Raw genomic sequence first — 22590 nt, forward strand, 5'->3', positions numbered from 1 at the left:
ATTGGGAGAAGGCCTGAAAATGTCCATTCATTGTATACACAGGCAAAAATAACTGGTCCATGCTTTTCCAAGGCAAAAATAACCAGTGGACTCTACTCTTCATACTGACTATTAAGTGTCTCAGAATTGTTTTTATGATGCATCTGTAATCTGTATCTGTAGAACAATGTGATATCTGTACCCAACACAATCAGTTTATTGGAAAAGCCAATAGAGCTGATGCATTCCTCACTTCCATGTCATCTACTTAATTTCAGTGCAAAAATCAAGTTCCTCTTTACATTCTAAGATTTGACCTTCCCCACTCCTACTCTTTTCTTTTATCCGGGGTTAACCATGAAGTAGAACTGCCAGTGTAACCCATCCTGGCATCTAGAACAGTGTGTTCATCCGCTACTTACCCTGCATTAAGGTGTGTGAGAGATCCTTTTCCTTTTTGTAAAAAGTATACAAATTCAAAGATTTTTGCAGTGTGTCTTTTTCCCTTATCTTCAGAGGAAAACTATCCTGAGCAGATCTGTCTTCCTTAGCCACCAGGACTTTAGGGTAATGAATGTACTGTGTACTGTGATATGGTAGTGATAGAATGCCCCATAAAATAAATCAAATACCCTAAGAATAAGTTGGGTTAAGAGGGTTAACCAAAAGCTAAGTGATACAGCAATAATTAAAAAAAAACTATAATAAGAAATATTAACATGTCAAACTGTAGCTTATTTGGTCTTTTCTTTTATGTTTCAATTTAACAGTATTCAATAAATACATAATATACAGAACCTGTCTATAATAAGACTGTATGGAATATAAAGGATCAGGGAAATCTGCTTCTCAATAAATCACAGTTCAGTGCAGTCCTGTGTAATAAAGCAAAACTGGTTGTCAGTTACCTCAAAGCTGCTTGTTCCTTAGACACAGAGCACTAAATATGTAGAGTACAAAGTTCATTGTCTCATTCTTCACCAAGATTCTTTGAAGCAGGATAAAAACAAGTGGTTTTGAGGGAACATTCTAATAACAGGACTGGATGTTTTTAAAATCTTTTATTTCTTTTTTTTTTTTTTCAATACAGTTTATTCAGGAACATTGAACAATCCTCGGACCCCGGGGAAAGCCAGCCCACAGCTTAAATAGCCTCTGGGTAGCCAACCCAGGCGTGCCACGGGGGCAATGCAGATAGGTCCACATACATGGAAGCAAGCCAGATCCTCGGCCTTAGCCAAATGTGGAGTTGTTCGTGACAGAGAGCACTCACCATCGGGAAGGTGGAAGGCGGAAACCAGCTCCATCTTTAAGGCATAGCATTCCGCAGCTCTCTACAGTTCCCCCTTTTTGTTTTAGACGCATCAGGCAAGAGTAGAGGTCTGATCTCTGATATTAGAAATAAATTGGGACTTTGTACAGATGTTCATTTAGGTGTCATCCACCCAAAGAGCATCAGACCCTTCTGATACCTTTTTCTCAGAGGCGGGACCTGGGGCATCAACCCGCATGCAATCAGACATGCTCTTCTCTGGGTCCAAAGCGGCTGACCCTGAGTGCAGTGCTTAGCCTCGCATCCTGAGCGTATCATTTTAGCTTTTTATGGTATCCAAACATGCTTGGGGAGAATGTCCTGCTTCAATGGCTGTAAAGGCCTGAATGATCATGGCTGCATCACACTGTTGTGAGACTCTAATCTTGCATATATACCACAGGCAAACCAAGGAGACCAACACCAGAAGGCCTGCTAACACTCCCATGCCCGCCCATTCCTTCAGATGATTCATGGCTGCAGCAATCCATGTTGATAATCCTGTGGCTAGTCCTGCGTCCACTCCGGTAGAATTTACTGTGACAATGGCCACTCTCAGCTGCTCCATCGTAGTATCGAATTCTCCAGTCCAATTACCTAAAATATAGCTTGACAATTGTTTAGACAGATTTGCAGCACAGGAAAAATTCTCATGTTGTATGCTAGTGACACAAAGTCCAGCATACTTTCATTGACAGCCAGGTTGAGCGATTTGCCATAGGGTATCAATTTGCTCCTGCAAGAGGTCAATCCTCTGATTGAACACCATCAAGCTTCCTTTTAGTTGAGCATTAATTCCTTTATGTACAACTAAGGCATGAGCTACATTGGCTAAATGATTATTCAGGGTCTGAGCAGTCTGCCCAGTATGACTCATGGCTAATTCCCTGGTGGTAGCTCCAACAGCCGTCAATGAGATGGTAGTAACAATGGTGGCTGTAGTTCCAAGATCCCTTTTCTGTCTGAAGAGAGTCATAGCGTGAGGGGCATCAATGGGCACAGGCACCCAGTGAGGCATGCGAGTAACCAGGGCATACCTAACTTTACTAGCATTCCAGCATTGGGCAAAAAAGCAAGTATCATTACCACAATTACTTGGCTCTATCTGGTTAATAATGAATAAAAATGGGGGATATAGAGAGATGGCTCAGCCGTTAAAGGCTAGGCTCACAACCATAAAAATCTTTTATTTCTTGGAGTTTTCCGACAAAAATTATTGTTACCATGTCTGAAGTGAGCGATTATGAAAATGGAATCTCTTCATTTTGACACAGACATTTTGGTCCAAGAAGAAGAAAATATGCAGCAAAGAAATTTCTCACAAATATTTCAGAATAAATATTGAAGAAAATTAAGTTAGTTAATAAACATGAGATTGACTGTAAAAACTGGGCTCATGAGTTGACCTTCCAGGGGTAACTGTTCAGCCCTGTATCCTATGTCCTCTTCTCTAGGTATATATAAGAGACTGTATTAACACTATGCTTACTTTCATATCTTTCCATTTCTGAGTTATGGGAGTAATGTTAAAAAATTAAATCTCAAACTGTATTCTTTGGGGTCTCACTCAAAACTTCAAACAACAATAGGTCTTGTAGTAACTACAACTGGCAGATTCAGAGAATCTGTAAGCATCATGCATGACCCAGAGTCAAATATAACTTCAAGATGTCTTACTAGCATTCTTTAGTTACCTTATTCACAGGTGAAAAACAGGAACACTCTACACTGCCAGAGGAAAAAAAATTGCTAATTCTTTTTCTTAACTCTTGAAATCACTGTGCTGTAGCCATGAAAAAGAAGAGCTGAATCAAAGTTGTATCCTCACATAACAGAGAGAATAAATCAAGGCCCCAACATTATTGTTGGAGATGTTGTTCAGTATAGAAAGTAACTGGCTCTTGTTCCATAAGATTTGGGATCTACTCCCAGCACTAAAATGATGACTTATGAGTTTTTGTAACTTTAGTTTCAGATTATTTAATGCCTATTTCAGACTTCTGCAGGCAACCATCATGCATGTCCAATACAGACATACCTTTGGGGGAAAAAAAACAGTTCACAAAAAAATGAAAATATTAAAATTCATTTAAATGTGCATAAGACTTGTCTAAATTGCCCCATTCTGAACAGTGTAAACACTTCTGGTGAAAGACCATCAGATATTGATAAAAATTGCAGCCAAAAAAATAAGGAGATGTAAAAATCCGAATGCAGAACTTATATCATTCTGTTTTAACTACTATGTAACTCATTTTTAATATATGAAAAACCATGTTAGCATGTCTCATTCAGAAATTTAAAATCCCGTTGAAATGACTCCCTAATAAGAATGACATGGACGGTATTACTAACAAAGCATTGAAATCCTGATGGTAAATATGGTCAAAGTACTTGGAGAGCACAGGGGTAACAATAGTTAAATGAGGAAGTCAATCCATGACATGAAAATTGGTTTGAACCTTTTAAGAAAACCCACACTGAAACAATGCTGGAAAGGAAAAGCCAGTAAGCAAATACCAACTTCAGTGTAAGGCTACACTAACAGAACTATGTTGAAAACACAGAGTTGAAAATAGGAGACCTTGCAGCCATGACCATTCAGGCCTTTACAGCCATTGAAGCAGGACAGTCTCTCCAAGCATGGTTGGCTACCATAAAAAGCTAAAATGTAACGCTCAGGATGCGAGGCTAAGCACTGCAATCAGGGTCAGCCGCTTTGGACCCAGAGAAGAGCATGTCTGATTGCATGCAGGTTGATGCCCCAGGTCCCGCCTCTGAGAAAAAGGTATCAGAAGGGTCTGATGCTCTTTGGGTGGATGACTCCTAAATGAACATCGGTACAAAGTCCCAATTTATTTCTAATATCAGAGATCAGACCTCTACTCTTGCCTGGTGCATCTAAAACAAAAAGGGGGAACTGTAGAGAGCTGCATAATGCCGTGCCTTAAAGATGGAGCTGGTTTCCGCCTTCCACCTTCCCGATGGTGAGTGCTCTCTGTCACGAACAACTCCACATTTGGCTAAGGCCGAGGATCTGGCTTGCTTCCATGTATGTGGACCTATCTGCATTGCCCACGTGGCATGCTGGGGTTGGCTACCCAGAGGCTATTTAAGCTGTGGGCTGGCTTTGTCCAGGGTCAGATGATTGTTCAAGGTTCCTGAATAAACTGCATTGAAAAAAGAAAAAAGAAAAGAAAATAGGAGACCTGTAGGCTTAGGTTTTCCCAAATGTACTTTAGGGGTCCTAAATGTCTCTACATTCTTACCATTCCCCCAACCTTATTTAAGGGAGAAATCGGAATACTTGGAAAGGAAATGTCGACATCTTATGCTACTTCCTGCTGGTTAGGTTCTGTGGGGCAATACCAATCTCAGTCACCTGGATTCCAGCAGTCCAGTTGAAAAGCAAATGAAAGCAGCAACCTCAAAGTTATATCTGACACGTTTCTCTCTTGCAGAGTCTAGAAGTGAAGCTTTGTAAAGCGAAGAAAGTGTAGCAAAGCAATGTGAAGTGTTGCGAAGCAATGCAAAACAAAGCGATGCAAAGTGAAGTGATGCAAAGCAAAGAGAAGCGATACAAAATGTCTTCTCGTTCTCTGTGGGGTTTGAAACTTTCTCAGAGTCCACACCAGGATGTTTTCCAACTGGACAAAACCATACCCCTTGCACTAGACAGTTTGCAGCAGACAAAGATCAGGAGCCCACTGACGAGTCTGTTTTCAGCAGTGGATAAAGCACTTCCACATCCCACATTTGGAACAAAAAGGAAAAACATATTTGGATAACACAACTTAGTTTTTTTTAACTTTATTTTTATTAATTACAGTTTATTCACTTTGTATCCCCCCTGTAGCTCCTTCCCACATCTCCCCTCCCAATCCCATCTTTCTTCTCTTTCTCCACCCATGTCTCTCCCCAAGTCCACTGATAGGGGAGGTCCTCCACTCCTTCCTTATTATCCTAGTCTATCAGGTCTCTTCAGGAGTGGTTGCATTGTTTTACTGTGTGACCTGGATACAAAGAAAGACACACATGGTATATACTCATATAGACCTATAAGATATGATTAACATAATGAAATCTGTACACCTAAAGAAGATAAACAAGAAAGAGGACAAGGGGAAGATGATCAATCCTCACTTAGGAATACAAATGGGATGTGCATTAGATGTAGAAGAAAACAAGTAACAGGACAGGAGCCTATGGCAGAGGGCCTCTGAAAGACTCTACCTAGCAGAGTATCAAAGCAGATACTAAGACTCCTAAGCAAACCTTTCGCAGAGTGCAGGGGATTATATGAAAGAAGGGGAAGTTAGTATGATGTGGAAAATATAGGAGCTCCACAAGGACCAAATACATCTGGGCACAGGGGTCTTTTCTGAGACTGACACTCCACCAGGAACCATGTATTGTTATCCTCTAGAACCTCTGCTTGCTCAGTAACCAATTGATTTCCCATAGTAAGGGGAACAGGGACTATTTCTGACAGGAACTCAATGGCACACTCTTTGATCTCCTTACCTCCCAAGTAAGGAGCAGACCTCCTAGGCCTGAGGAGGAGGAGGACTTTGCAGCCAGTCCTGAAGTTACCTGATAAAACAGGGTCAGATAATAGTGGAGGAGGTCCTTCCCAATCAGTGGACTCGGAAAGGGGCAGGGAGAAGATGAGTGACAGAAGGAGGGATTGGGAAGGAATGAGGGAGTGGGATACAGTTGGGATACAGAGTTAATAAAATGTAATTAATAATAAAAAATAAAATAAAATAATAAAGTACAATTAGCTCTTTCTACAAGTGTTCTGTAGGACTGTGTGGTATACCAGTAATGTGCATCAGATTATAATATGCAAAAATTTCTTCATCTTACTGGACACATATGTGGATGCACTATCAGCCTTAATTTGTGTAGGTAGTCCCATAATTGCCATTATTTCCAATAATTGTTCAATTACACAATCAGCCTTTTCATAACTTAAAGGAGTTGCCTATGGAAACCCTGGGTGGGTATCAATGGTCTGATGTACATACCTTGTTTTCTAATTCTGCAAAATGAAACACATCCATCTGCCGGATTTCATTTCTTTGGTACCTTCAGGGTTACTTCCAATAGGTAATTGAGTTTGGTTATAGAGAGAACACATGGGGCATTTTTTATCACTTGGCAACAAGTAACGAAATTTTTTCTTTAAACCTTTACTGTTAACATGATATTTTTCATGAAAATTTCAGGCTTTAACACACTTCCTATTAGTAATTGCTCAATTTCCTCATTTTCTTGTGCCAATTGACCTGACAAGAGTTTATGAGACCAAATATGAGTAGTATAAACTGGACAGTTGTTACCTCTGATGGCTTGTAGCAATTGCATAAATAACAAAGTCAATTTTGAGTTATCAGGAATAAATCCAGCGGTTTCTATATGCAAAACAATTCTTTCTACATATTGAGAGGCAGTAATTATATTAAGAGATTCAGGAAAATCTAATAATACCATAAGGATTGCATAGAATTCTGTTTTTTGAACCGAGGTATATGGGCTTTTTGATCACCTTGCTTAATTTGACATATATGCGTCATTGCTATCTTGTTTGCATCATTATAGAATATGCTGCAGGTGTGGGTGTTGCTTTTACAATATGTGGAAGAATCCAATTAGTTCTTTTTATAAACTGTAGATGTTTGCTTTTAGGATATTTGTTATTAATTCTCTTTAGTAGTTATTGCAGCCTATATTTGGCAATCTATATTTATAATCCACAATGGTATAATGTGAGCATTAGTAAAAGGAACTACAATTTCAGCCATGTCTGTCCCTGACAATGGATGTGGTCTTCTTCTACCTTTTATATTTCAGAAACTTTTTCTATGTGCGTCTTAAATTTTCACTTTGTTTTTTATATATTAATTTATATTTTTATATTAATCACAGGTTATTTACTTTGCATCCCAGCCTTAGACCTCTCCCTCCTTCCCTCCCAATCTCACCTTCCCTCTCCCATCTCCTCCCTGCCCCTCTCCAAGTCCACTGATAGGGGAGGTCCTCCTCCCCTTCCATCTGACCCCAACACATTAGGTATCCTCAGGACTGGCTGCAATGTCCTCCTCTGTGACCTCTTCCCTTTGCATAATGAGTCCAGTAGGAGAATTAATTGAAGCAAAATGACTAAAATACAATCAAGATTAGGATAACATTCATTGATCCCATATTCATCTTGCAGCCTTTGTTTTACAAGAATTAACTTTTTTATCTGCTTCAGTTGTTAAATATCTTCGACTGTTTAAATCTGAATCTCCTTGTAATCTCTGAAACAAATTACTTAATTCTTAAGTACTTAATCCAATTGTAGGCCTCAGCCATTTAATATCTCACAATAATTTTTGAAATGGGAGGAGCATGCATGCAGAAAGGGGAGAAAGGGTGGAATAAGGAGGGGAGAAGGGAGGGGCTTATGGAGGATACAAAATGAATAAAATGTAATTAATAATAAAAATTTTTTAAAAAGAGAGTTTAAAATTTGTCCATAAGAGACTGTACTTTTCGTGATCGAATTTTTGTTGACTCATTTTATAATTGAAATAGCCAAGTGAATCTCTTCTTGGTATTTTTTTCTGGAGCAATCTGTAACCTTGAGTATGGAAGAATTCTTTGTGGTGTTTCCTTAAACATTTTCTCTAAAATACCTGCATTAGAATCAGCCCAAAAAATATCATCCATGTAATGATAAATGATAGAGTGAGAAAATCAGTTATGAATTATTTCTAGCGGTCATCACAGAAAATAGTGACACAAAGTTGGACTGAGAAATGGGACCATCCCAATTTAGAAAGAAAAACAACTGGACCTTGAATAAGGGCCAGCTAAAAAGAAAGAGCAAGTCAGGCAATTTAGGGGAGGACTGTCCTTGAAGCTGTAAGCGGCCTGCTACAGAACGGAGAGATGGGAGAAGAGGGGAGGACTGTCCTTGGAGCTGTGAGTTCCCCACTACAGCTGCCAACCGCATAACTGCTATCTTTTCTGCTGACTAATCAATGTAAAGGCCTGATTTTTTAGGAATAAAAACTCTGTGCTTTGTATGCTCGGGGTCGTCTCCTGCTTTGAAGGGACGACCCCCATCGCGATCGGAATAAACTGCCTCTTGCTTTTGCATAGAACCATGGTCTGTGAGTCACTTTGGGGGAGGGAGCGGTACGGACCCTGCACCGGGAGTGCAGGTTTTGCAGGACTATTTAATATTCCCCACAGAAGTACTCTCCACTGCTGGTAGACTCTGCTATATGTTGAGCCTCTTTTACCAGTTGTCAAAGTGTGTGCAATTTTTCTTTCGTTATGGGCCACTGCTCTTGCCACACAGAGACCTGTGTGACTTGTTTAGCCACTTCAGGGGTAGGGCTATTGGTATTCCAGCAGTGGCCCCTTTTATAAACTTGAAAACTCAATCCCTATGATGTCCTGTGCTTGGAGAGTGGACATAGCTTGAGATTGTTCTTGATTACACACATCAATACCTTCCCCAGGAGCATCTAACATTTCACCCTTAATTTCATCATTTGTTGTCTCTGGGATTACAGAAATATTAATTTGAGCACACCATTGTTGTAAAAGATTCCTTCCCCATGAAATTATGGGTATGTGAGCCACAGAAGGTCTCAACTTCTATGTTTGCCCTTGTGGTCCCACACATTAAATGCATCATACACTGGGTCTTATTGAGATAATTTACCAATTCCTATAAACTGTGTATAAACCTTCTGAAGGAACCAATCTGGACTCCAAGACTTTAGCAAAGTATACTGACATCAGTTCCTGTATCTTCCAAACCTTTTATTTCAACACCATTTATTTGTAATGTTAATTTGGGTTTCTGATCTTTAACCACTGTTTGCCAGAACAGACATTTTCCACTACTCCTAAATGCCCCTGTTATTTCTCTTAGAGCAGATTTACCCTTGATGTAGGTAACAGCTGAGCAATTCTATTGCCTCATTAATTTGCATCTCTTTCTCTCTCTTTCTCATATGCCATGATTGTAATTTCTTTTTTTTTGAATTTTATTTTTTTCTTATCAGTTACATTTTATTAACTCTGTGTCCCAGCCGTGTCCTGATCCCTCATTCCCTCCCAGTCCCTCCCTCCCTCCCTCATCTCCACTGTGCCCCTTTCTAAGTCTACTGATAGGGGGTTGGGACCTCCTCCCCATTCATCTGATCCTGTTTTATCAGGTATCTTCAGGACTGGCTGCAAAGCCCTCCTATGTGGCCTAACAGGACTGTTCCTCCCTTCGGGGGTGGGGAGGCCAAAGAGCCAGTCATTGAGTTCCTGTTAGAAATAGTTCTTGTTCCCCTCACTTTGGGAAACCAATTGGCTACTGAGCTAGCACAGGCTACATCTGAGCAGATATCTACCTTACAATCCCCATTTATATTCCTGGATGCACAATAAATCCTTGAGAAGTTAATCCACTTCTTACCAAGATCATTCATACTCCCCTTGAAGATAAAGGACCATAAACATGAGTTGTTGTTTTGTAATATTCAACTTTTGGAAATTGTGTAAGAGGTTTATATGTGGCCAGATCCAAAGCTGCACTGCCTTCAGTAGTGTGCATGAGATCAGCAATACTTAGTTTCAGTTTTCCTTCCTGTCTTTTACCTCCTGGCTGACCGAAGAAAAACAGCTCATAGTTTCCCTGACAGGCCCAATTGTTAATTTTTTTAAATATATTTTATTTATTTATTTATTTATTCATTCATTCATTCATTCATTCACTTTGCATCCCCTCTGTAGCCTCCTCCCTCATTCCCTCCCAATCCCACTCTCCCTCCCAGTCCCACCCTCGCTCACTTACTTCTCCTATGCCCTTTCCCTAGTCCACTAATAGGTGAGGACTATGTGTGAGTCTTTGTTTAGGAAAGACTTCAGTGGTGTATAGAATGATTGATAGAGGTAACATTTTGTGACTAGAATATAAAAGAAAGGAGACTAAAGAAAAGCCATATTACATTTTAAAGCTCTATGTCCAAGAGGATAGACAGGAGTTGGTAAAGGGTTTAAAAAATGAACATTAGGAACACTTCCTGCTTTGAAGATTAATGTGGGGCTTCTGCGTTTTGATTTTAATGTGGTCTTTATAGTATGGTAGAAAGTGTGCAGCAACTTTCATTCCCCTCAATTATCTGAATTTTCTTTTAATTATACTTTACAGAATTACCTTTAAAATTGCTGATATATTACATTTTCTATATTTTTCTCTTAATTTTATAACATGAAGCATCGTCATATATTATGACAAAATTACATTGTTACTGGCACATTCAATACAAGCAAAGCTGAGTTGTATTAGTTATAATATTGTTCATTACTTGTGCTACTCTCAAATCTGTTGTTAATTTTAGATGCTGTTATCATACTGTTGTCAGATATTCTCTTAACATTTTTCCTCTAGAGTAGAGAAAAAAACACCTGGTTCCAGAAGTAAAAAACTAATTTCATTATGCAAATGGTTACTTAGGTATATGTATACATTGCTTGTTACTGGATAGTATCTGCCAAGAATATCATGGTTTCATTATGCAATTCATAGGAAGACTTAGAGAACATTATTTATAAAGTGACTTTAGTAGGTCCATGATGAGTTATAAATGATATGAATTATTAACATTTTATATTTTTAAAAGTGTGACAGTTACTTGGCTCTATCTGGCTAATAATGAATAAAAATGGGGGATATAGACAAACAGGTGTGGGCTTATAGGAAATATTATGAGAAGCCTTAACCCCTCGTTGGAACATCCTGCGTCAGTTCTAGAACTAGCAGTGGTGGTGTCCGAGGTCTGAGTAGGTTCAGGAGACCATTGCCCCCAGGGGCGAGACGTGCTCCATGCCAATTGACTAACTCCATGTTTTCCTCCAATTTTGAAAGTCATTTAAGGTTCTTAAATTATTTTTTTCCCTTTTTTCTTAAATTTTTCATCAATTACACTTTATTCATTCTGCATCCCCCCATAATCCCCTCCCTCCTCTCCTCCCAATCCCACCCTCCCTCCTCCCTCTGCTTACATGCCACTCCCCAAGTCCACTAATAGGGGAGGTTCTCCTCTCCTTTCTGATCTTAGTCTGTCAGTTCACATCAAAAGTGGCTGTATTGTCCTCTACTGTGGCCTGGTAAGGCTGCCCCCCCCCCCCCAGAGGGAGGTGATCAAAGAGCAGGCCAATCAGATTATGTCAGAGGCAGTCCCTCTTCACATTACTATGTAACCCAATTGGACTCTGAACTGCCCTGGGCTACATCTGTGCAGGGGTTCTAGGTTATCTCCATGAATAGTCCTTGGTTGGAGTATGAGTCTCTGGGAAGTTCCCTATGTTCAAATTTTCTTGTTCTGTTGCTCTCCTTGTGGAGACCCTGTCCTCTCCAGCTCTTACAATTTAGGTATGCCCTGGTTACTCGCATGCCTCACTGGGTGCCTGTGCCCATTGATGCCCCTCATGCTATGACTCTCTTCAGACAGAAAAGGGATCTTGGAACTACAGCCACCATTGTTACTACCATCTCATTGACGGCTGTTGGAGCTACCACCAGGGCATTAGCCATGAGTCATACTGGGCAGACTGCTCAGACCCTGAATAATCATTTAGCCAATGTAGCTCATGCCTTAGTTGTACATAAAGGAATTAATGCTCAACTAAAAGGAAGCTTGATGGTGTTCAATCAGAGGATTGACCTCTTGCAGGAGCAAATTGATAACCTATGGCAAATCGCTCAACCTGGCTGTCAATGAAAGTATGCTGGACTTTGTGTCACTAGCATACAACATGAGAATTTTTCCTGTGCTGCAAATCTGTCTAAACAATTGTCAAGCTATATTTTAGGTAATTGGACTGGAGAATTCGATACTACGATGGAGCAGCTGAGAGTGGCCATTGTCACAGTAAATTCTACCAGAGTGGACGCAGGACTAGCCACAGGATTATCAACATGGATTGCTGCAGCCATGAATCATCTGAAGGAATGGGTGGGCATGGGAGTGTTAGCAGGCCTTCTGGTGTTGGTCTCCTTGGTTTGCCTGTGGTATATATGCAAGATTATAGTCTCACAACAGTGTGATGCAGCCATGATCATTCAGGCCTTTATAGCCATTGAAGCAGGACATTCTCCCCAAGCATGGTTGGATACCATAAAAAGCTAAAATGATACGCTCAGGATGTGAGGCTAAGCACTGCACTCAGGGTCAGCCGCTTTGGACCCAGAGAAGAGCATGTCTGATTGCATGCGGGTTGATGCCCCAGGTCCCGCCTCTGAGAAAAAGGTATCAGAAGGGTCTGATGCTCTTTGGGTGGATGATACCTAAATGAACATCTGTACAAAGTCCCAATTTATTTCTAATATCAGAGATCAGACCTCTACTCTTGCCTGATGCGTCTAAAACAAAAAGGGGGAACTGTAGAGAGCTGCGGAATGCTATGCCTTAAAGATGGAGCTGGTTTCCGCCTTCCACCTTCCCGATGGTGAGTGCTCTCTGTCACGAACAACTCCACATTTGGCTAAGGCCGAGGATCGGGCTTGCTTCCATGTATGTGGACCTATCTGCATTGCCCCCGTGGCACGCCTGGGTTGGCTACCCAGAGGCTATTTAAGCTGTGGGCTGGCTTTCCCCGGGGTCCGAGGATTGTTCAATGTTCCTGAATAAACTGCATTGAAAAAAAATTTTTTTTAAATGTTAAAAAAAAAAAGTGTGACAGTAGTGATATTCATTATAATAAATCTATTTCCATTGCATATTATATCACAGAAAGACAGTCATATTTATTAAATATCTTTTGACTGGTAACAACAGGATCAGATGAAAGGGGAGGGTGTCCTCCCCAATCAGTGGTCTTGGAAAGGGGCAGAGAGGAGATGAGGGAGAGAGGGAGGGTTTGGGAGAGAATGAGGGAGCAGATACAGCTGGATACAGAGTTAATAAAATGCAACTAATAATAAAAAAATTAAAAAAGTTTATATACAGCCCCAAAAGAATCCTAGTCCATGAGGAAATGAGTCTAAACTAACTACAAGGATTAATTTGAAAACAAAACCACAGTATGTCACAGCTAAGGCCTTTAAAAAAAAAGATGATGTTTTGCTTAATTTAACACAATAACTATATGTAAATAATTACATTCATATAAAATTCATAGCCATGTCTTCATACTTTTAAAGCGAGGCTTGCTTAAAAATCTGCCTTCTCCCCTAGCTAAGTTCTTACAAAAAAAATACGAGTATCCAAACATCTCACATGATTCTTTGATTCAAGCAGAAAGTTTGAACTATAGACAACTTGCAGAAACACTTTTAAGCATCTCTTACATACTCATACTATCTTGTATTAAACTAGTAGTTTAGGATAATCCTATGAAAATGAAAATTCTAATGAAATGAACTTAGTTTTAAATTTTCAATTATATGTAAGTTATCCCAACTCATGTTACCATTCAAAGATATTTAATAAATTATGTTACAGGTCAGTTGTTCATTTCTTGATGGCAAGAGTTATCTTGTGTGTCTCTCCTGACCTGCAATGCCTAGACCACTATTTTCCCTTTTCTCAGTGGCTACAACACCCTAGAAGCCTTGGCATTCCATTGTAGCCAGGAAATGCTTGTACTCATCTACAAATACTGTGTTTTTGGTTAATGGACCTGCTCTTTTGAGCTATGAAGCTTTTCACCTAGTAAGTTCTTTGTAAATGGCCAACTTCACCACAATTGAAGCACTGAGTATGTTGATATATGAGACCTCTCCCTATGACCTTTCCTATATTACTGGAATGATGCTCCTGAGAGCAAATATCATTTGTGTCTCTTATCCACTTGTCTATTGGGGCTGCTCATGCTTTCAATAGTCTACTTACTCTCTTACAGTCACTATTTGCATTCCCAAATGCCAATGTTTCTTTCAACACCTGTCTGGCGTCATTAACAGCTTTATTAACAGCTGAAGCCAATCTCTGTATGGACTCTGTGAAAGATTCTCCAGGGCCTTGTAGCATCTTAGTAAATGAAGTAAAATTTCCCAGGCTCCTCAAACATATCCCAAGCTCTTAAAGCTGCAAAATGATATTGTTGTATAACCTCATCATCAGATCAAACTTTTCTCGTAGGTCAACATAATCCCCTTCCACAGCAACTGATCTTTAAAAACCTTAGAAAACACCTTACTATATTTTGTTGTTCTATAGTGGCCTCATCCTTCCACCATGATAACTATTGTTATTATTGACCAGCTTCTAGCACAGATGACAACAATCTCTTCCAATCTTGGTGAATAATTCTATTTTTTAATAGCTCAGTTACTTAATATTTTTTAATGAATGGAGAATGCATTCTATAGGAAACAATACACTGTTTAAAATGCTTTAGATCTAACATTTCTGTTGGAAGCCATGTTACCTCATCATAATCATGATTAACATCATTAGCAGGGATATGCTGCACAATTACTGGGAAAGCTGATGGTACCTGTGCAGTCCTAAGCAACTTCTCTGGTGGTGCATATGGCTCAAGATTAACCGCCCTTCAAACCCGACCTTAGTAGAAAGGAAAGGTTAATTAGGGCAGGGGATATAGACCCTGCATTTAGTTTCTTTGGGGGTACTCCGTTCTTCTTTCTCAGGATTCCAACAGGGCAGCAAATAGCAGTGGCACAAATAGCAGCAGCCTCCTTGAAGCATTCTCTGAAACATTTCAGGAGCATTCTTTCTGTCTCTGTCCCTGTACCTATCGCTGTCTCTGTCTCTCTGTCTCAGTCTCTGCTACTATTTATATTCTTCCAGATTCTGCACAAGATTGTTTTTCAGCTGACAAAACTCATGGCCTCAGCACTAGGCAGTTTCCTGCTGACAAAGATCACACACCCTCTCACAAGACTGCTCTCAGCTTCGGATAAACTAAAAGAATTCCCACATTACACACCTGTGATTACCACAAAAACATATTTACATAGCATACCTAAGCTAAAAAAAAAAAATCTTCCTCTATAGACTGTGTCTTAGATGAAAAAGCATTTAAAAGCATTCCAGATTGTATGGAACTCATAGGCTGAATGAATTTATTGCTTGATCTCAGATGTGTTAACATCTCCTGTTTTTTAGTTTAGTTTAGTTTTGTTTTGTTTTTTTGTTTTTGTAAATGACAAATTCAGGAGAATTCCAAGAGTTGGTGGACTCTTCTATGTTGTTCCTCCAGCTGCTGTTGTACTAGTTCTTTGAATACCTGTAAGTTTTCTTTGGTCACGAGCCATAACTCTACCCAAATTGGCTTCTCAGTTAATCATTTTCGTGGTAGGGCAGAGTGTTTGATCAGCAATGACTCCCCCATATTAATTTGAATAGCCAACTCTGCTGTGTCCCGATTGTGGACAACCTGGACATAACTATCTTTGATAACATCTTTTAATATCCTTATTAGGAATGTTTTCTTTCTTTATGGCTTGTCTTTGAGTAATGCTAATTTGTAATGGAGTAATGCTAATTTGTGCTTTCCACTGTTTCAATAGCCATGAATTTTTATGGCTATATTAGTCACATATGGCCTTAATTTTCCCATATGTTCTTCTGGTCCTATGCATGTAATCCATTTTGTTACCCAAGACAATTTCTCTTTTTTAGGAGCTGTGTAGATACTCTTTAAAGTGGTCAATCTGGATTCTAGGAACCTTGTGAAATGATTGTACATCTACTTCTTTTATCCACTAAGCCTTCAATCTCAAGTTCATCCAACTGCAATTTTAATTTTGTCCTCTTATTATTTACAGTAGTTTACAAAACATTTGTTTTGGTATTTTTAGATTCTCTTGTTTTATCCTAGGGGCTGTTCTATCTGTGTTAAATGGTTTACTTAAGTTTTGAGCAGCTCTGTTTGTCCTATCAGGCTTTATTTTTGTCTTTTTCTTTTTCTTTTCTTTTCTTTTTTTTTTTTTTTTTTTTTTTTTTTTGGTAAAGAGCAACTTTATTACTAGGAAAAGATGACAAACTCCAAGTAAATAACAAAACTGCAGGAGGATCAGAGATCTTTGATGTTTGTTCCATTCACACACACAGCTCATGGTTTCCTCATGGTTTCCTCAGACCTCACTTAGCTGGGATTTTTCTAGATGCTTCCCAGAAGAGTTTTTCTTGGCTGACAGGAATGAAATGGCTCTTAAAGATTTTGCCAGGCTCTGAGCTAGATCTTTAATTATTTTTCTGACATTAAGGAATTCCCTTTTTTTTTTTTTTTTTACCTACATTCATAAGCTCTGTGTCTGTACCTTCCACATCTTCTACATTTCATAGAGAACTTTCTCCCTGAATTACTGCTAGAAAATATATTATCTTTAAATACAGTTTTAAAGTATGGCTTGATCTTTCACAGGAAAGGGCATTCTGAGTTTTACATCTTTTGTAATTGTTTGTCCAACCACAACTAATTTGTGAGCATGAGATTAAATATCTGCAGGAGTTTTAATCCATTTATAAATAGGTACAAATGTCTGATAATAGTTTTGAATTTAGCATTAGCATTTCCAAAAGCTAAAGATTCAATTAAAATTTCTCGAGCTCTGATGTTACTCTATTTAGAGCTGTAGTTAATCTTTGTAAAAAGTCAAAGAAAGATTCATTTGAACCCTGGGTTATATTTTTAAATGATTCAGATCGTCCCTATTGTTCAACCTTGTCCCAAGTGTTTAAAGCTGTTGTATGACATTGTTCTAAGATGGTTTCATGAAGCATAATCTGGTATCTTAATTCAGAATTTGTACCTTCGTCTAGTTTCTGATTCATGACAATATCAATGCTTCTAGGTGTATTTCATTGCTTCATAACTGGAGACTCATCATTCCACCATGTTAGCCACTGTAGTTGAAGGCCAAGTTCTAGGATGGCTGTCATCCATTCTTTTCAGTATTTTGGAATTCTATGATTTTCAGTGGCCTCGTTATTAAGTATCTGTTTTACCCATGATGAGTGTAAGCCATAGGTCATTACAACTTTTTAAAATCTCTTCAAGTCTTGTGCCTCCATTGGGTCTCTACTATAATTCTTCATAACCTTGTGGACTCTGTTCATCTGGTGCAAATTTCTTTATCATAGCTTGAAACATTATTTTAGGCTTTTTAATGGATTTGAACTGCAATTTGGAGACTCATAACAAGGTAGTGCTGTAGAATTTAGATTGGAGGAGCTGGAGAGATGGCTTAGTGGTTAAGAGCAGTGGCTGCTTTTCCAAAGGTCCTGAGTTCCATTTCCAGCAACCATATGGTGACTCACAACCATCTATAGTGAGATCTTGTGCCCTCCTCTGGCATGCAGGTGTATATGCAGGCACAACACTGCATACATAATAAACAATAAAATTTTAAAAAAGAATTTAGATTGGAATCTTTTGATAAATCTTTAGATTCAAAGCATTGCCTAATTTTTGTTCTATTGTTTATAACTTAGCATGGATTTTTAAACATCTTTTCTTATTTAATTATGTTTTAGTATTATCTCTCTTTAAAAGGATGTATAAAATTTCAATCATTACCAAAATATAACGATTTGTATGCTGATTAAAAAAATTAAACAGGATCCAAAGAGCCGCCATCATTGTGTTTTTCAATTTTTTAACACAGAAAAAAATATTTTTTTAAAAGTTATAATTCTTTTTTTTCTTCAGAAACTTAATTTGATTATTTACAAACAATTATTTATTTATTCGGTATATTTGTACCGAGTTTCCTTTCTTTCTCTAACACTTAAGCACAATTCCAAACATACTGGAAATGCTGTGCTCAGGCCTTCAGCTTTTCAACACGAGCTAGGATTTCTTCTGCAGCTCAGCTCAACCTGTGTTGGTGGCTTCTGGCTCTGCTTCCCTTGGGCCAGTTCAACTCTGCTCAATTCTGAATGCAGACTAGGAGGTTTGTGCCCTGCAATGCTAGGCTGTGCCAGTGCCTCTGGGTGTTACATGTGCAGAACTCCTATCTTCTTTCCCTACTGCATTTTAAGAGACCAAGCCTGCTGTGCCTAAGGCTCCACCTTGCTTGCTCTACAAGGGTCAAGCCTAAGTCATGGTGCCAGCAGCTGGGCACCATTCAGTCTTCTCCTGCTGCCCTGACTCTGGGCTGCAGTGTGCCTCAGACCTCTCTCTGCTTACGGAGTGTAGGACCTTGTGTAGCCCACCAGCTAATAGAATGGGTTGATCCATTGCATTACACTTGGGAGAACTTGTAACACCTTTGCACTGAGGCTGTGTTCTGCTTTTTCTTAAAAGATCCAAGCATCCAGCCATAGTAGCATCAGAGCAATGAGCTATTACTAGGCAAACATTTTCCCTGCTTTACAGCTGGAAATTTACTCAGGTAAGAAGCCTGGATATGACCCAATATATAGTGGACCAATTAAAAATGTTTGGTGGCAAATATAAGCAGATTTCTTGGACTGCCAGCTACCAATAATTACATGGAGAACTTTAATACTTCTTATATGATTAAGAACTATAGCTGGGTAGATTCTCAGCTATGCTAACCTAACAATACTGGCCTGACCTAAGTCCCAGCAGGTGGACCTTTACCTGTTCTCTGTACCTCAGTTCTGGCACCTTTTCCTTCTCTTGTGTCTGGCTGGCAATGTCTCCTGTGTCTGATTCTTTCCCAGAGTTGCTTTCCCTTCCTGAAAGTAACGCTTTCCTTTCCTGCCCCTTAGGTCATTTTGTTTCTTATTACAGCAATGAGAAAGTGTTGGAGGGAGTATTTAGAAAATATGATACAGCTAATAAACAACAATGCCAAAGTCCATCCTGTAATCAGATCCCCGCTGACACAGAAACTAGCATTTGAATTAATTTGAATATAATTTTTACAAAGGACACAAAACAAATCATCCCAACAATAGGTACCCATTTTTCCAATGGAGAATGTCTGTCCCTGCTTTTATCAAAGAAGAACAAAATAAGTACACCATATCAGGACATGATGATACATTTTCAGCAATTATGGGGCTAAAGCAAAATAAATAAATACATAGTAAGATTCTGTTACAGAAAAAGTATGACATAAATCTCATGCAGCCAATAAAAATGATTACAGTAGAAAGATACTTTGATAAAATTATTTAATTTTCTTTGAAATTCATTCACATTATATCCCAATTATAGCCCTACTACTTCATCTTCTCCAGGTCCTACCATCACTCCCTCTACTCCCTTATCCCCGCCTCTATCTCTCAGAAAGGGGGAGAACTCCTCCCTTATCGAGACCCATTGGGATTGCTTCCAACCTCTTCCTCTCTGACCTGGCAGTGCCCCCTACCACCAGGGGGAAGTGATCAAAGAGCAGACAACAGAGTCCATGTCTGAGATAGCCCCTCTTACTAGAAGACCCACATGGAGACTGTGCTGCCTGTCTGCTGCATCTAAGCAGGTGCCCTAGGTCCTCTCCATGCATGGTTCTTGGTCAATGCATCAGTCACTGCAGGCTCCCTTGGGCCCAGATTTGTAGGCTTTGTTGGTCTTCTCATGGAGCTCCTGTCAATTCCTGGTCTTTCTATTTGCTCCACCCTTCCATAAGACTCCATGTGCTCTGCCCAAACTTTCACTGTGAGTCTCAGCACCTGCTTCGATCTCCTGTTGGCTGGAGTCTTTAAAAGGAAATCTATGGGCAACTCTAGTCCTGTTCCCTCTCTTCAATCACTTCTGATGTCTATTCTATTTGTCTTTCCTAATGAGAATTAAGTATTCTCCCCAGGGTCCTCCTTGTTACTTAGCTTTAAGTTTGTGGATATTAGTATGGTTATTGTATATTTAATGGCTAATATCTGCTTAAGTAAGTATATACCTTGCGTGTCTTTCTACTTCTAGGTTACCTTACTCACGACGATCTTTTATAGTTCCATCATTTCTTTTACAAATTTCTTGATGTTCTTTTTATAATTAATTAATTTTTATTGATTACAGTTTATCCACTTTGTATCCTAGCTATAAACCCTCCCTCATCTCTTCCCTACCCCATCCTCTCTCCCTCATCTCCTCCCATGCCTCTTTCCAAGTCCATTGAGAGGAGAGTTACTCCTCCCCTTCCTGCTGACCCTAGCATATCAGGTCTCATCAGGACTGACTGCATTGTCTTCCTCTGTGGCCTGGTAATGCTACTTCTCCATAATGGGGAGGTGATCAAAGAACCAGTCACGGAGCTCATGTCAGAGACTGTCCCTGTTCCCTTTATTAGGGAACACACTTGGAGAATGAGCTGGGATGGGCTATATTTGTGCATGGGTTCTAGGTTATCTCTATGCATGGTCCTTGGTTGGAGTATCAGTCTCAGAAAAGTCCCCTTTGCCAAGATTTTTTGGTTCAGTTGTTCTCCTTTTGGAGCTCCTGACCCCTCCAGGTCTTTCTGTCGTCACCTTTTTTTCATAAGTTTCCCTGCACTCTGCCCAAAGTTTGGTTATGAGTCTTAGCTTCTACTTTGATACCCTGCTGGGTGGAGTCTTTCAGAAGCCCTCTGTGGTACTCTCCTGTCCTGTTCCCCATTTTCTCCTTCTTCCGATGTCCATCCAGTTTGCCTTTCTGAGTGAAGATTCATCATCTTACCCAGGGTCCTCATTCTTGCTTAGCTTCCTTAGGTTTACAGATTTTAGTATGTTTATCCTATTTTATATGTCTAGTATCCACCTCTAAATGAATATATACTCTGTGAGTCTTTCTGTATCTGGGATACCTCACTCAGGTTGATCTTTTCTAGTTCCCACCATTTGCTTACAAACTTTATGATTTCCTTATTTTTAATTGCTGAGTAGTATTCCATTGTGTAAATGTAGCATGATTTCTGTATCCATTCCTCTGTTGAAGGATATCTGAGTTGTTTCCAGGTTCTGGCTATTATGAATAAAGCTGCTATAAACATGGTTGAACAAATGTCTTTGTTGTATACTTGAACATAGTTTGGATAAAAGCCTAGGAGTGGTATGGCTGGATCTTGAGGAAGCGTTATTCTTAATCGTCTGAGAAAGTGCCAGAACCATTTGCAAAGTGGTTATACAACTTTACATTCCCACTAGCAATGAAGGAGGGTTCCTCTTTCTTTAGAATGTGTTGTCACTTGAGTTTTTGATCTTAGCTATTCTGATGGGTGTAAGGTGAAATCTCAGGGTCATTTTGATTTGCATTTTCCTAATGACTAAGGATGTTGAATATTTCTTTAAGTGTTTCTTTTAAGCCATTCAACAATCCTCTATTGAGAATTTTCTGTTTGGCTCTGTACCCCATTTTTAAAATTGGATTACTTGACTTGATTTGTTGCTTTTTATTTTCATTTTTTAATTTATTTTATATTTATAGATTTGTTGCTTTTAATTTTGTGACTTATTTATATATTCTGGATATAAGCCCTCTGTCAGATGTAGGATTGGTGAAGATCTTTTCCCAGTGTGCAGGCTGTCATTTTTTTTTTCTGTTGACAATGTCCTTTGCTTTACAGAAGCTTTTCAGTTTCATGAGATCCTACTTATTAATTGTTGACGTTAGAGCCTGAGCTCTTGGTGTTCTGTTCAGGAAGTTGTCTCCTGTGCCAATGAGTACAGGGATTTTCCCTATTTTTTCTTCTAATAGATTCGATGTGGTCTGGTGTTATCTTGGGGTCTTTGATCCATCTGGACTTGAGTTTGTGTAGCTTGATTGATAAGAATATATCTGCATTTTCTGCATGTAGACATCCAGTTAGACCAGGACTGTTTGTTGAAGATGCTTTATTTTTTCCACTGTATGGTTTTGGCACTTCTGTCAAAAATCAGGTGACAGTAGGTGTGTAGGTTTATATTTGGGTCTTTGATTAGATTCCATTGATCAGGCAGTCTGATTCCATGCCACTAAAATCAGAAACAAGAAAAGGCTACCCACTCTCTCCATATCTTTTTAATATACTACTAGAAGTCCTAGAGAAATAAGACAAGTAAAAGAGATCAAGAAGATACAAATTATTCATAGATGATATTATAGTATACACGAGTGAACCCCAAAATTCTACCAGGGATATCCTACAGCCAACAAACACTCTTCTCAAAATTACCTTAAAAATATCACTAGACAGTTTTTTAGTACTATTACTCTGTAGTACAGCTGAAATCAGGGATGGAGATCCTTTACTGTACAGGATTGTTTTACCTATTCTGTGTTTTTCTGTATGAAGTTGAGAATTTTTCTTTCAAATCTTAAATAATTTGTGTTGGTATTTTGATGAGAATTGCATTGAATGTGTAGATTGCTTTTGGTAAGATGGCCATTTTTACCATGTTAATACTACC

This window comes from Meriones unguiculatus (genome assembly GCF_030254825.1).
Source record: "Meriones unguiculatus strain TT.TT164.6M chromosome 13 unlocalized genomic scaffold, Bangor_MerUng_6.1 Chr13, whole genome shotgun sequence".
Lineage (NCBI taxonomy): Eukaryota > Metazoa > Chordata > Mammalia > Rodentia > Muridae > Meriones > Meriones unguiculatus.